Source organism: Alosa pseudoharengus, unplaced genomic scaffold (genome assembly GCF_046254945.1).
Source record: "Alosa pseudoharengus isolate Yale_2024_CS ecotype anadromous, Long Island Sound unplaced genomic scaffold, YU_APseudo_1.1 YU_APseudo_1.1_scf_13, whole genome shotgun sequence".
In the NCBI taxonomy this organism is placed as follows: domain Eukaryota; kingdom Metazoa; phylum Chordata; class Actinopteri; order Clupeiformes; family Clupeidae; genus Alosa; species Alosa pseudoharengus.
In genome coordinates, this window is record NW_027468598.1 from 6,379,659 (window position 1) to 6,395,918 (window position 16,260).

Consider the following 16,260-nt stretch of genomic DNA (forward strand, 5'->3'; position numbering starts at 1 on the left):
GATGTTCCAAACCACACACAATTTGAGCAACCAAAAGCAGAGCATGGAAAGGCCAATCCTCACCAAATATTTAAACCGAAATCAATGCTGTTGCAGAGACACGTTGCAATGGTGTAAATTAAACATTGCAGAGTGTTGCCAGCCGTTGCACGCGATTTGAACATTTGTGATTTGTGAAGTCAAATTGCAGTAGTGAGGTTTTAGAACACTTTTACCTCACAGTGTTTATGATGTGTTGTCACTAAGACAGTTCAGCAGAGATGTCATTTCAGAGTTTTGGTCAAATGAGAGACAGATAAATACTTATTACCTCAGTTTAAAGTGCTTTGAGTAGCCATTTGTGCTAGAAGAAGCAGTATATAAATACATTTACTACTACTACTACATACAAACACATACACATGCACGCACACACGCACACAGACCAACCAAAGGTATAGCATGTAAGAAGTATGGTCCAGAAGTAGGAATGGAGAGAAGTTAAGAAGCGTGATTTATTTAATGCGGAGAAAACTTGGGATGAGTGGCTAATTTCAGCATGATCTGACCAAATAGTTATGTTTACAGGTTCTGGTTATATGGGCATAATGTTTTCTTGTCAAAGGAGTCATTTGTCAAATAGACAAAATATCTGGCATAAGAGCTAACTGATGTTCTTGCTACAGAAAAATACATCATGCATACAAGATTGATCTTAATGTGGTGTAGTGACCGACCTGATGGAAGTGGTTAGCAAAATCAATTGCCACACACTCTGCATGCTCTACCCAGACAAGGGCGGGTAAATGCATATTGACTTTTCCTGTAATGTGAAAATGTGTCCTGTAAATATCTGATTGGTGAGTTAATTAGATGAGTAAGCAGCACTTGCTCTGCAAAAAAGATTGTGATTAAAGACTGAAGTCTGAAGAGACTTCTTTGTGTCCTCTAACAGACAAAGGACTCCTCTGCATGAAATTCAATTTTTAGAAAAACATTAACAATAAACAATATCTCAAGGGTTTTTGCAGAACCCATGGAACTGAATCAATTACCACAGTAACAAAGATGGCAGTCATGCAATGTAAAAGTATAAAGGGGGGGGGGGGTAATCTTTCATGTAATATTGTTTTACATGAGAAATGGGGTGCATAGGGTAAACAAATACTCCACAAAATGTAGGTTAAAGTTGGAAACATGAATATGACCTTGTCTACCCAGAATCTTCTGGTCAGCTGTTCCTGAGCAGTTGCTGGGGGCGAATTGACCAACTGGATCAGGTCAGCATTAACGTACCAGTGATGCTATGATGGCTTTGCAGGGAGAGGCCATTCCATGTGTGTTGTCAGGTGATGGGACACAGAGCTGTCTATATGGAACCCCCTGGTGGCAGAAGTGGGAAATAGGGGCGATAAAGTCTGAACGCTGCTGTTTGGGAGTCAGCCATAAAAACACATCATGCAACATTCAAGATGGTCATTGAGCATCTCAGCCGATGACACAGGATACTCTCCCTTGCAGGGGGGTTGGATGATCACATACCAGGGTCAAGTGTAGGACGACCTTGATTCTTCATCAGATGTGGGGCATGGAGGGATGCTTTAATCACTTTGGTAATCAATAGATTTTCTGTGGTAACTCTGAGAACAATTTTTACAAATAAAGTTTTTTATTTAATGATAAACACATGTAAAAATGGTAAGAGGGGTTGGTGAACTTCTTTCTAAATATAGAGTGGAATACAGAAAAAGAGCTGCAATTATATTTCATTATGTATTACTCAGTATTGCTTTTGTTATTTGCCTCAAAAATAATAATGTAACATATGTGATTTTGTACACTTGTAATAGTTAATCATTTGTGCATTGAATTGTGCTCTACATTCGCTTATTCGGGGCTACTTATGTTCTTACCCGAAACCAGTTGTTTTGGTGTGTTTCCTATTCCAACTTGGTGTACAATTCCTACACTTTCTACTGCCAGGGCAAATACCACAGATGACACCACATATTTGAATGTGCCCTAGAGAGCTTGGTCCACTTGGAATACTGCCAAGTGAAACTAAACCAATTCAAAGGGCAACTGCAAAACTGATGGTTTGGAACAAACAAACAAACTACAGGTTTAAAAGGCACAACAACATCTTACTGGAATTATTACAAGAGAATAATAACATTTATCTTCTACTGATATGTGTTTATAGAAACATTATAACCAACAAGACCTGAGTATGTACTTCATACAATATGTAATCTGAGTATGTATTTTATACAATATGTAATCTGAGTATGTACTTATACAATATGTACCCTTGGAGTTTATCTTGTGCTGTGTGTATAATTGTTGCTTAAGAATGAGTAAGGTTGTCTACACACGTCAATATTGATCTTTATATTATGTTATTTTATATAACAACATATTGACAATCACAGAAATGAACACAAACTATTCACATCTCTTACACATATCTGTCTAGGATGGATTTTACACGAACCTTACATAAGACATCAATTCCTCATTTCCTCACTTGGAAAATGGTTTGGTATGACAGGCCTGTCATAAAAACACTATTTTGTTTTTTGTTTGCAAGTCTGATCATTGCTTCAGATGGCGATAAAAGTATGTCAATTGAGTATGAGTGATGAATATCAACAAGTTGTTTTGTTATGTTATTTTTGAAGTGTAAGTGTGAAAAGGGTTTATTAGGGACCATGAAATCGTTCAAGGTAGATTAATTGTCTAAGATCTTATCTCTTTCCGTTCCCTCTGCAGAAAAGCCTCTGCCACAGTTCATGCCTGGTGGCTTCGTTGGCATACTGGGAGTGGTGGTTGTGGCAGGACTCATCATCGGGGTGATTGTAACTATCTGGATGGTCTATCGACGGGGCCAGAAACCACGGACTGAGACAGATAATGACCTGTGAGTACTGAGCGTGGAACTAATGATCTCAGATTTGGTTGAGAAGGGCAGAGGTCAGTTACCCCAAAGGCTCTATTCAACACTGTAGTTGCTCTGTGTGCTCTCTGGGACCTGGGTTAGCCTAGCTAAAGGTGCTAGCTCACTGAGATAACACATAATACATACATTAAATCTATAGAATGATTTGGATGAGGGAGTGTTGGCTGGTGAAATTTTGGACAGTGCAGCTGTACATAAACAAATGCAATACAACAATGCTGGACACACTCAACATTGAGACAATATGATGCTCATATGAACATAATCTGGTTCAAGAAAAAACTACAGTGACACAAGAACAATATGTCAAAGACCCTTTCAAGGACAATATTCTCGGACAATTCTACAATGCAGTTCTGTGAACAAAAACAACATTCTGTGGTACAGAATGATAACGTGTGTTATCATTTGGGACCACAAAAGAGTAAATGCAGGACTGGGGAGTCATCATCTGACACAATTTGTTAAATTTACAAACTGAATTTCCTTTAATTGGCAAAATCCACAAGTCTTTTGTGACTAAATGATTGACAGGGTTAGTTTGTTAATTGTGGGCAAACATTTCAGTTGGGCACTTAGGACAAGCAAATAAAGCAAAGTAAAGTTACCTGTGCAAAGGTTCCAAAATGTCTGGCACCTCTCTTTACACTAATCTCTATCTGCCAGGACTTCAGTCTGCCTGTGCATACCATCTTCCAAAGCCATGTGCTTCCAATCTGTCCCAGCCATACAAATTACGAAGGTGCATTTCTTCAACAGAAGGCAAGGCAATGTAATCTGCCTAGTGCCTAACCTTCGGTCTTTTCTCTTTCCTTTTTCTGTTGGGTTGTGGAACTGTCAGTCAGCAGCCAATAAATCGGATGTTATCCCGGCTTGGCCATTATCCATGGATGCTGGCTCTCGCTGTAATGTGGATAACATTGGAAAACATGGCCATCTTGGCAGCTCTTTCTACTGTACATAACATATTCTGTACAAGGAGGTGGGACAGGCCTTCTCATACAACTCCTGCCTTCAAACAAATAGACCTTAGATGAGCACCATGCCCTTTCGGTGGCTCATCTGGTCAGAGTCTGTTTATTTTCCATGCACCATTCATCAGCATTTTTGTGGATGAGCTGGACATAGTGGTGTCTTCTTTTCCCCTAAATGACTACTTACCGCTTACCCTATGTAAACACATTCCTTAGATCTTAGATCTTACATGGATATGCATGCAGCCTTCCTATTCAAAGCACTAGCACCTCGTCCTGACACAGAACTTCTACAAACATGTCTACAAACACTTATTTTATCCTCTATGACCTTTCTTACTTCAACTTGTTCACTGTCTGACACCTTACACATCCCCTACCTGTGGTCTCTTTTTGGCACACCTCCGGTCCCTTACACCCAAAGACTTCCTCTCCTTTGTTGCCTCCACCATGTCCACATTGTCCTCACTATAGCTATATACTACCCTTTACAGCATTTGAGAGCAATGTGTCAGTTTCAGAGCTGCTTACTTACAGTAAAAAAGTATGGTAGTACAGGACTGTCTCTCTACTTCCTTTTATTGTAAGATCCCAAAACTGTTTTTATGCCATGTCTGTCATGGGATCACATGCTCAAACCATAGAAGAGGTTGTTCTACTGAAACAGCTGGGTTGCTCATGACAGAAGCTCTGAGTGCAGCAAGTGTTGCTGCAAAGTTGTCTTGCTGGACCTGTCATGAACCATCGACAGCTAATCAAATCCTCCTATCCATAATCTCTCATTCAGACGTTTCCTGGGTAATTGCTTAAAGCAGTGATTGTCAATCAGCGGGCAACACAGGTACTTCCCATCAATCAATTGACGATAGATAGATAGATAGATAGATAGATAGATAGATAGATAGATAGATAGATAGATAGATAGATAGATATAGATAGATAGATAGATAGATAGATAGATAGCTTCACTTTTCCAATGGGGTGAGTTCAGTGGGGTACCTCAAGGCATAGTGTTAGGTTTCTTTCTCGTCCCAAAGTATAAAACCTCCTTTGGTCCAATTGGCTGTTCACTTCACCTTTCTAATCATAGCTACACAGATGACACCCAATTTTACCTGACCTTTCCATCAGAAGACTCCATGGTAACAGCAGGGATCTCAACTCACCAGATATTTTGGTAACACTTTACAGATCGGTAGTAAGTAAATGGGTAAATCATAGTAACAATAAAACACTCATAACTCATTACAATCAAGAAATAACTTACACATTTTAAGTTGTATAAGCAATAATTCACAATGTGTGGTAACATGTATTCAATATTTTTTCAGTATTTAACAGCCCTGATACCATGCAATTACCATTAAAGTAAATCACTTGTTTATGGGTAATTATTGGAAATGAATACCATATCTAACCATTATTACCACATTTGAAACCTCACCATTAGGTCTTACCGTTACAATAAATAAAGTAATTCCATGTGAACTACCAGATATTACCATTTCGTTATACTTATTACCACAACAAATGGTGGACTATTGTTTAGAAACACCTTAGACACTTTTAAATGATTTCTTGGTTGTTATGAGCTGTGTTGTGTTGTTACCATGATGTTACCCACAACCATGCAACTGCCATCTTATCATCCATCTGTAAAGTGCTACCGATATTTTAACACAAATCACAGAACTTCTCAGAGTCTGGGCTTGTGACCATCCTGGACAACTTTACCATCCAACACAAGATTGAAACAAATCTCTTTATTCCTATTTTTTAGAAATCCCAAGAACCACCATCTTGTTGCACAAGCATAATTGGTATTTTAGTCATTAATTTACTGTTTATTTCAGTTTGAGTATTGCATCATGGCAAAGAGTCTTGCCACTGGAATGTCTGAAATGTTCCACTTTCCATATTGCCACACAATCAACTCATGATCAGTTTTGAATGAATTAGGTCGTCATATCCAACCATCTTACCAAAATTATAGAATGCCTATCAGTCATTTTTCAGCAACATGTATATTATACAATTATTAAATCAAGGACAGGATTTATACATTCCCTCACAGATCGTTACAGATGAGATAATCATCAAGATACGGGGATCTTTAAAAACACTATTCAAGACAATTTGCCCAGAAATTAGAAGACATTGTCTTTTTCTCCACTCTTAAATCATGGAAAGCGAAAATCGCACGCTCTTTTCCTCTCCATTTCCACTGTCTCTTTCTCAGTTCACTTCTCTCTCTCTTTCTCTCTCTCTCTCTTTCTCTCTCTCTCTCTTGTCTTTTGCGCTGGTAACCGCTCTCTATCTCTCCCCATTTCCTCCCAGCATTGCTGTGGCTGATAGTTGTGTGACACAGGGTCCGGTCACACAGCCACCGGTCACTCAGCCTCCTGAGAAGCCTGAATCCCCTACCAGGAAAGTAAAAGCATCAGACCTGTCTGACCCTCTCCATGTCCTTCCCCTTCCCCTTTGTGAGGTCCCTTGATGGAGCCTTTGCGGCATGATGGCCAAACAAAACATTGTTTGCTCCACTGTGTCAGTACAAGCAGTATTTTAGCACATTGGTTATGATTAAGTATTGAGGATATAGTGATAATCCACATGGAAATTCTCTTCACTTCACTTATCTATGAAAATCAACAAATTAAAAATTTGATCATTTTCTAGCTTTAGTTATGATTTGTTGTGCTAAGATACCAAAATCCAACCTTTTACTTGTAGTTGCAATTACAGGCCATCCCTGAAAGCTAAACAGACAGATATTTGTGATGAGACCCTATATCTACATAGAATCTAAACATCTATATATCTATATTTAGACCTAAAGGCTAGAATGATAGCCTTCAAAATACTATATATATATACATATACAGTACATACATGTATATCTAATAGGAATAATGTATTAGTTTAAAGAATCACATAGTGAAGTTGGAAAGTCATGCGTTAACATAAATGAAATACTTTGAGTAATACATTTGAAACTAATTTGGGATGGTTCACATTTAGTAAATGCATACTTCTATCTCTTTGACTACTATTTGGCATACAGCCAAACTCACCAAATAAATAGTGTATGACATCACATCCTATCCAGCACTCCTGTTTTTGTCACATTTCATTAGTTACACATTCAAATAAAGACAAAATATTTAAATATTTAATTCAGGTATAAACTATTTACAATCAAAGTTAGAAGTGCTAAATCTGCTACTATCCTGTGCAGCCTTTCCTTGTACAAATCTGCATGGTCCGTTTCATTTGCATGTAGAGACCGTATGAAGTTTGGTGTTAATCAGCATGAGCCGTTGTTTTTTATATATAGACTATCTTGCTTTGATCTTTCATTGTTCTGTATTATGAGAACAGGGTGGTCTGTTTATATGTTGGTATGTCTGATCTTTCGGCAACTACTATTTTATGTATGCTTGGTGATTTTTTTTCAATGGCTTTAGGCCACCAGAATCAAATCAAGAATACAGCAATGTCAAATACTGAAAACGACTATATTTTCAATTTCTAAAGTTACAGTGAAAGGAGCACTGTGTCATGATGAATATGGATCATAGACAGCTAGGTCATCATTTCTGATATGCATTTCTCAAACCAGCCCACTGGGTGAACATGCACTCCATGTTCTTAACTTGTACTTAACAAATGTAATCAGTGATGGGCCACATAATATCGATCAGGTCCATGTGTAATTATTTAGTGCTATACTCAGACATAAGCTCTCTGTTGATTATACCCTATCACTGCTTAGTATGGAGCCCAGGAGAGGTCATGGTTCTCTGTAGACTGTCCCGACACACTTGTTTAACTGTTGGCTGTACACAGAGCAATGTTAGGCTGTTTTTCCAGCTATTATGGGCCGTTCACACCAAGAACGAGAACTATAAGGAATGAGTTGTGGCGCAAGTGGCTGCAGTGATCATACATTTGGGTCCAAGTCCCAAGGGACCCTGGTTTGAATCCGCCCTGCCGCAATTTTCTGATCCTACTCCATATCTCTGTCTCCATTCGTCTCCTGCTACTCTTCACTGTTGTATCTGAATAAAGTGCAAAAGTCCCCCAAATGCTCTAAATTAAATAATGTGTGTGCCATACTGCTCTGGGTCCAGTTCCCCGAAAGCATCTTAAGCCTCAGACATAAATTAAACGAAAACCATGGCCAAAGATTGAAATGAGATGTCTGTAGCAGTCATTAAAACACTATTCATATTTACTTTGTTTTGGAAAGTATACCATCAGGTAAAGGACAGATAAACACACCTGACGGTTCCACCAGCCATCCAGGATATGTACAATTATTCTGTGTTCTGGGCAGGAACATAAGAAATGTAATAAATGAGAAAATGTAGAATGACAAAAAAAATCTGTGTATGTATTTTTAGCCATTTAAGTAGGCTGCAACCGAAAGAGAGAGATACCCTTCCTGTGGGCAATGCCATTTCAAATGGACACAGACAGGTAGACACAGAAAAGATAAAACACAGTGAAGCCCATTTCATTGCACGTGTGTTGCTTTGAGGTTTGGTGGATGCAGTGGATTGATGCTTTCAGGGCTAAATACAGAGGCTTCTTTTCTAGTGTCAACCAGTTCTGACAAGCTGCTCTTTCTTTCTCTCTCTCTCTCTCTCTCTCTCACCCTGTCTAACCTCAGGAGGTTGTGGTGTGTGCAATGTGCAACGTGATTACAAAAATAGATAATTAAATAAATAACTCAGGAGTCCAAAGGATGACGATAGGAGACCACAGCTTTGTGTTCATAATGCAAATGAATGTTTAAAGACAAGCCAGAACCAAATCAAATCATTTGCTGCTGTTTATTATTTCATTTGGTATTTTAAATCAATGTATAATTGAACAACAGTTTCTTATTTGACAAAATTACCTGTCAGTCAAATCTAATGGTTTGATTTTTGGGTATACAGTTTTGGTGGTTAATTTAATGAGAATAATAGCATTGAATATAGTGTAATTTTATCAGTTGTTCTCCAAAATGTCTCTGTTGTTGTGCATGAGCGATGTATGAGCGCAGCTTTGATATTAGCTCTCTGGTGCATGTTGTGGCTTTACAGCAAAGCACAGTCTTGAGACAAGGTCATATGGAGTGTAAATAATGAGCTTCAAAGATAATGTGCACTCATGCGAGAGATATACACATACAGCACTGGAGAAGTCAACTGGCCTTGCTGAAAGGTCACATTATTCAATGTGTGAGTGAGTGAGCGTGTGAGTGAGTGAGTGAGTGAGTGAGTGAGTGAGTGAGTGAGTGAGTGAGTGAGTGAGTGGGGACGTGAAAGCGGTTGAGAATATAATGCATGTATGCTGTACAGAATGATGTCCTGATCTTGGAATATAAGAACTGATATATGGCAAGTTAATAGTATACTGAATGGAACTTGTTGCAAGAGCAACATCATAATGTGCAATGCACATGTGTGAATTTTGATATTTCTATGTAATATTTTGATCTGGTATACTAAGACAGGAATAGCACAACATGATTTATTATTTTTTTGATTTCTTAGTATGGCCCAGCTTTCAGAGCGCTAGAATAGTACCTTTTGCTTTTACGTAGAAGTCCATTATAACTCTTCTCATATCTATGACTCTCAAGTCTGGGCTACCATATACTGGCCAACAACTCATGTGATTCATGCGATTCACTTTTGCACGCTCACAGTAGGTATTTATGGGCGTTTTCCTCAAGGCTTCTGTCCAGACACTCTACCAAAAACACCTGTTTGGAGGAGTCCTGCTGAGTCCTGCTGGTTGCCCTTCCAGCAGGTTCTCCCATCACTACAAAGATTGTGTGAAGCCTTGTGAAGTTGACTGTTTGACCGTTCTTGGTTTCCTCTCATAACAAGGTCCCGCCCATGTTACTGTTTGGCCAGGTGGCCAATTTTAGGAAGAGTCCTGATGAAAACAACCCAGTAAAGCCCAGTTTAAACCACCACAGCAACAATGACTGGGGGAAATTATATATACTGAAGGAAATTATATATATATCCCACATTTTTGTTTAGACACAGCAGAATGACATATTAGTCCACCCTTACAGGTGCATAAAATGTTGCGTATGACATTAGAATACCAAACTGTCCAGGGAATTAGTGTCCCCTCTTTGAAAGCAGACATGCGTGTTGAAACAGACAGTACTTCTCAGGCTGTTCACTGTGAACCAATACCTTTTCTACTTTTCCTCAATAGGACAGACCTCCCACCTGCTCACAAGCCAGCCCCACCACCTCCAAAAAAGAAGACCAGTGATCTCAAAGGCCACCTGACATCTGAAGATATTCAGGTATGCCATCTCATTCACACACATTTTGAGGGGAATTGCTTCTGTTTCTGATTTTCAAGATTATTGTTTTCTTGAACATTTTTGTTGTATGAGTTCTTAGAATACATATTTTCCTTGTGTCTTTCCCAGAACAATGTTTCCTAAGTAGTAATATATGCCCCAAAATAATATGGCTTTTTCCCTGCTGGCGTATGTTAAGAGAATTTACATAGTAAGCTGAGGTTTCTTCATGTGTCAGAAAATGCCTAGCCTATATGAAAATATTCTGGACCGTTCCAGCTCAAAACCCAGACACACATATTTTGATATTTGTAGTTCTATATTATTTTTAGTATTGTTCAGTATTTTCTGTTGTATTATACTTGTATGGATGCTGGTTTTTAAACACTTGTACACTGTTAATGTTCTTCTAAATGCATATTTCTGTATTTTTGCTATGCTACATTCCTGTTTATTTGCATTCACCAGACAGTTGTCAATTCAAGCTGTCTCATACAGCACAATACAGTGTGCACCACTGGATTTAAGACTGAAGTGTGATTAAAGGTTCTTAAACATAAAAAACAAGAAAAAGCATTCAAAGCTTTTACTTCATTTGACCACTGTTATTGAACTTAATATAAATTATAGTTTTGGCAGTATTAGACAATGACTGCAGCAGTCAGTTTACATGACATTAGAAAAAATCTAATTTAGTGTTAGACTAAAATTGGACATATTAGTCCAACTGAAATCACATTTACAAAATGACATTAATCAAAGTCAGATTAATGCACCCTGATAATGCGGTTGGGAATCAAGTTACTCCTATGCGTATACGTTCAACCGGACCCTGAGTTGTGGTCTCTCTTGTAGGTGGTTCACTTGGACAAAGATGAGGAAATGCAGAAGCTTCCTCTCCAGCCACCATACTATGACATGGCACCCTCTGAGTCAACCGCCTTCACTGATAAGGTGGTGAGTATTGTCCCAGACAAATTGCGAGGGATTGCTTTTGTTACTGACCCATGTATGTGGACTGAGTGTGTTACATCTCTTTTACCTGCTGGTCAGATATGTGACATGAGAGAGAGACAAAGCTACTAGCTACGATTCATTTTCAATCAGAGTTGGCATTTTGCAGTGACAAGGGACAAGTGATACTGTAATTGCATTGCGAGCTACTGTAGGTTGGGACTTATGCAAATACTGAGCGACGCAACATGGCAATCCGAGTGAAAGTAGTGTGATGTACGAACCTCATCTCAAAATAATAATCCAAGATGGTGGCGCTAACTGCAGTATTTCTGTGTAAAAATAATATATTTGGGATTTTTTTAATGTTATATTTTGTAATGTTTGGGATTTTTTTCTCTTATATTTTGTAAATGTACAGTAGCTAGAAATACACACCGTAAAATCAAACAACTTTTGTAACCTTGTTTACGAGCTAGAAATAGTGACAAGTTATTAAAGTTGTCTCCCTCCTGTGTTGCCTGTCTGATTGTAGGGATATGGCGCATGCCTTGGTACTGGTTCTTGCTAATTGCAATCATTATGCTGCTGCTTGATTTCTTCTATACTTTTTAAATGAACTAATTTGTCATGATGACCACACATTACCATAGGTAGTTCTCAAATACTTTTATTAAGTTTGAAGGTAGTTCATTGTCGTCGCTAAACGGTCTTGCTAATAAACAGCAGTGGCCAGCTAGAGACAAACTGGAACCCTCTTCAGCTCTGAAACAATTTCATTGATCATGGGCAACGGCAGAACGGCAGAGCGCCCTTGACATGCATATGGCCGTGGATATCATTGTAGTAAAATGTGTAGTACATTGTGGTAGCCTACTCAATACTGGAAATGATAACTGAGTTTCAAAAATTGTTTTGTTTTTCTTGAATTCTTGACCTGACTTCTTACTTAGACTGACGTGTATCTTGTATAGTGTATATCTGTTATCTATTGAGATATGTCAAAGACATTCAGTCAGTCAGAACATGCCAATGCCATTATAACATGGATTATTACAATATGACCCTGAACTGTGCATGCCAAGTTCATGTCCATGTACATAGCACAAATGTCCAGCACTTCTGTACATCATCACAACAGCTATGACTGTGCACTGGTAAACAAAGCCAGCAACTGATAAAAGGTTAGTTTCCCTCTTATTTACTCTAATTACTCAATGAGTACTCTGTGATTTGGCAATCCTTGATGTCACAAGGAGGTTCATGGAAAAGAAAACAAATGTCCTTGTAAGATTGAAACCTACAGGACAAAACATTTCAAACTACGAACAACACTCTTCAACTCCAATAAAGTTTGGACGTTAGAAGTTTGTGTGATAATAAAGACAAATGTCAACAAAGTCAATCAGCAATGTCAAGTCGAAAGGGACCAAAACCATCTCAACAACTGTGCAAATGAACCATAAAGGCAACGGGAAAAAGTCCTGTCATTTGATAACGTGTGCAATGCTTAGAGGCAACCAGGTCTGCATTCTTATTCAAGCTACGCCTGTTATAACTATACATTTACGATGCTCCTTTCATTTGCAACAAATGTTCATGTTTAGTTATTTTAGCAGTTGTTAATTTATGAATTGATAATCCTACCTGTCAATTTGCTGTGAATTGTTTGAGTTTTTTGAGACCATTGAAATGACCAAAAGCATGGGAACAGATAACACTACATAGGATTAAACCTTTGAAATATGAAATAGTTTCAGGGATGGGCTTAGCCTTTTTCAACTAAGAGTATATGACAGGACAGTTTAGTCAGGAAGCATCTTTAGATGGAATAAGTTCTCCCTTTTTCTGAATTAATTCTGCTATTTTGAATGCCATGTGAACTGCAAATGCTCACATATTCTCAGACAGCGTAAAACTGACTCAGACCTACACCAAACTATATGTGACGTCATCAAGTGACATGTATTCTTTTCATTCCAAATCAATTCTCAATGCTAATTCCAAGGGAGTTATGTTTAGTTATTAGTTACCTATAGTGGCTTAAAGGCGCCAAAAGAAAAAAAAAACGGGAGGGTGATAATCTGCCCAACATGCTTTTAAATTTACTGTATCAATAACCTTTCCTATGTTCTGTAATATCCACATGTGTTCTCCTTTTCAGAATGGTTCATGATTTTCAAAAAAACGTTGACATTTAGACACCAAAATATGTCTCTCATGCTCATCTCCTACAGTGTGTTTGAATTGTTTAGTAATTTCATACAACCACAGTCTTGTTGTCTTCTTTTTGTTTGTTTCAGTTATTTATTTCTTGCTTAACATCTCCTCAATGAAAGTTTCCCTTGTCGTGTCTAATGGTGTTCCACCCTCAGAGGCCCACATTTTACAGTCATACCAATGCTTGCACAATTGGATAAAATGAGAACACAATGGGAAACAATATATTCACCTAAGCCAAAATGTAATATGTTTTAATATAATTGGTCAGTATTTTGGCTCTTTTCTTCCTATTAGTTTCCCTTACAAAATGCATGTGACAAGTATCTAAAAATCTGGATTATGTCAGGCTGTCCTCCAATTTTGTCTGTTATTTTTCAAATAACTATCCTAAATTGTCTGTTGATTGTAGTTCATGGTTTGTCTTTCATTCATACATTAATCATCGCATACATCCATTTTTTATCTGTACAAACGCTTCTGTTTGAACTTTTATTTGTGGTCATCGTCATGCCACCATGTCATGCCTCTCCGTTAGTTTCCTGTCCTCTTTTCTTTGATTGGTCTTGAGTCTGGAGTCTATCAAAACACACATCATCTAAATCTTCATGTTCTATCTCACATACACACATACACACACACACCCATACACACAGACACAAAGACTTTCGCTCTCTGTTCTCTCTGCTACCATAGGTCTCTCTCTCTCTCACTCTATCCATCTATCTATCGCTCTCATCCACAGCCACACTCTTCACACACACCTTTCGCCTCTCTTATCTCCAGAACTCTGGCCACAAGGACTGTGATGTCCAGTATGCGGAGCTGGATACTGCAGCTTTGGCCTCCTCTCCCAGCCCACGAAGCTCTGCTCACACTGGCGGGGACCTGGTCGAGTATGCAACCATCCAGCCTAGCTCACACTAGCGCATGCCATTGTAGGCCTTTCCCCTAAGACTCTGGCCTCAAGGTACACATGCAGAAGCACCCCCTTTTACTTCTCCTCCATTTACTGTCTTTTTTAGTTAATCTCCTCACTTTCTCACAGAGCACTCCTTCAATGTGTCCTCAGTGTCTTACCCCTTGCTTTGTTTTTTTTATTCCCCTCTTCTTGGGTTTTCTTTTTCAGCTATACGAAAACAAACCATAAAGATACACAAAGCTCAACAAATCAAATAGCTAAAAATGACCACAGTGTAATTTTTGGGAGAACATTTTCAAAACCATTCAGTGGTAAACAGGATTAGTTGCTGGTTGAAGAGCAACTCACAGAATCTTTTGTGAGAGCAAAGAAAGCAATCACATTTTAGTGTTTTCTTTCAAGGTCTTTTATTTTACAAAAAATCACAAATAGCCAAGTAAGCAGGACCAATCTTGGAACTAATAAACAAACAAAGAATTAAAATAAAAATAACCTGTCTAGTCATGATCACTCAAATGTCAAACACTCAAAAGTAGTAAGTAGTAGCTTGCCCCTTCCTTAACCCCCACACATGATTTGAGCATGACTCGGGTGCCTGACATGGAATAGTTTCACTCAGTTCTACTGTGCTGACCTGACTGGATTTGAGCTCATTTTTCACGGATGATTCATTTTCAGTTTGGTAGGTTTTGTGAGTTATAATTGCATGATCAGTCTTTGCATGACTTTGTGTATAGACATGTGCGGTATTTTTGTAGTATAACTATTAGTGGATGGAACTGAAGGTTCTATACAATAATTACACAGATTTAAAAAAAAGAATGTTAGTGACAAATTGAGTTTTCATACATACCGTAAAGTAAAAATTATGTTTTATACAGAGAAAAAAAATGGTGATCCAAAATACAGTTCAGAGTAACAATTTACATCAGTAGAGTTAACATTAGGTTACAGGCTAGTTTGACTAACTGTAGTAAACACAAACACTAAAATATCAATTCTCACACCTCACTTGGTATCTACTCCATAAAATAATGTTGATAAGTTCAACTGTCATGGACAGATCACCAAATTTCACATTCACAATAAATACAAGAAATTATAAATGAACACAACTTCATTGAGTAAGTACAAAGTAATTACAACATATTAGCCTATACTACTACACTTACAACTGTAACAAAGGTGCTGTAATATAAAGCTTTAGCAGATAGGTAAAAAACTAATGCATTGGGAATGTAGTATTTTTAAAAGGGTGCGGATTCTGTCTTAAAATAATGGCTCCAAACTCATTTTGATGCTACTCTGACTCGCAGTATGGGAAATGGAGTCTCTGATCATTAGAGAGAGACTATAGAATCTTTGCCCAATTATAGACATTTCCTCATTATAGGTCCAAAGTATAATCATATCATAAAGGTACCTGTTAGCTCTTTGTTTTATACTTCATGTCTGCATCTGGCATCTTACCCTAATGTGTAAAATCCTTCTCCTCTGCATTCCATAGTAATGATGTAATTTCACCTATAAGGAGTGCAGAGTTTATGTCACTATATTTTTCTTTATGAATACAGTACTGCCAACAGGGTGGGAGTCATCCTTCTCATAGATGTAAAGATACTTGGAAACTCTTTGTAAGTTATATTCATTCTCATTCCATCCTTCTTTTCCTATTTTTTAGAGGACATGGGCCAAACATCTTTTGCAAGTTTCTGGTGTGCACTTTCTCGTTTGCACCAGCAACTGTCTCGTGCTCACCACCTTAGAGGCTCCGCAGGAAGCAAATTATTTTAATGGGCATAAGTGCTCAAAGGACACCCATTTATTTTATTTTCTGCTTTATGGCTATCACTTTAATTGTACCTACCATTTCAGGTTATGGCATAGTAAAAAAAAAACTCCATTAATATTGTAAAACCTATAAGGACTT